Source organism: Dioscorea cayenensis, chromosome 7, assembly GCF_009730915.1.
Source record: "Dioscorea cayenensis subsp. rotundata cultivar TDr96_F1 chromosome 7, TDr96_F1_v2_PseudoChromosome.rev07_lg8_w22 25.fasta, whole genome shotgun sequence".
Lineage (NCBI taxonomy): Eukaryota > Viridiplantae > Streptophyta > Magnoliopsida > Dioscoreales > Dioscoreaceae > Dioscorea > Dioscorea cayenensis.
This window is the reverse complement of record NC_052477.1, coordinates 7,847,897-7,848,646: the sequence shown is the minus strand read 5'-3', so window position 1 is coordinate 7,848,646 and position 750 is coordinate 7,847,897. Positions and strand designations below refer to the sequence as shown.

Sequence of the window (750 nt, the reverse complement as noted above, 5' to 3'; positions counted from 1 at the left end):
TAGAAGATCTAACTTCTTACTCAAATTTTCCACTTGGGCCGCCAATGAAGTTACCGCATCTATCTCATGGAGACCGGCCACCTTTTTCTTCTCCCTAGCATTCCATTAGTACCTATTTAACCCCATTTCTTTTTTGAACAAATGGGCCTCATCGGGGGTCTTTGTACCTAAGGTACCTCCTACTGCTGCATCTAAGAGTTGCCTTGTACTCGAGTTCAAACCATTGTAGAAGGTTTGAACAATCATCCACTCCGGGAATCCGTGTTGCGGGCACTTTCTCAGGAGCTCCTTGAACCTTTCCCATGTCTCGAATAGAGTCTCCAATTCCAACTGAACAAAGGATGAGATCTCGTTCCTAATCTTTGCTGATTTTTTGGGAGGAAAATAACGAGCTAGAAAGGCTTCCACCATCTCTTCCCACGTGGTAATTGACGCTCTAGGTAATGAGTGTAGCCACTATTTTGCTCTCTCCTTTAGGGTAAATGGGAAGGCTCTCAATTTGATGGCATCATCCGTCACCCCATTTATCTTCAGCATATCACACACCTCGAGAAAGATCTCTATGTGACTGTTTGGATCCTCATCGGCCAAACTATTGAATTGATCGGATTGTTGCAATATGTGGATGAATGTCGGCTTTAGCTCGAAGTTCTGAGCTATAATCAGGGGCGCACAATGCTAGACTGTGTCCCCAATACTGAAGGTCTGGTATAATCGGATAATGTTCGCTGTTATTCATTCTGTTCTGCC

The 750-nt window shown here is 44.3% G+C and overlaps 1 non-coding gene across 1 annotated transcript; it reads left to right on the top strand.

Moving 5' to 3' along the window:
• The first annotated feature begins 256 nt into the window (after nucleotides 1–256).
• On the top strand, nucleotides 257–363 carry LOC120266099. Its single transcript, XR_005537943.1, has one exon. It is a non-coding gene; the product is annotated as a small nucleolar RNA R71 (small nucleolar RNA).
• The last annotated feature ends 387 nt before the right edge of the window (nucleotides 364–750 follow it).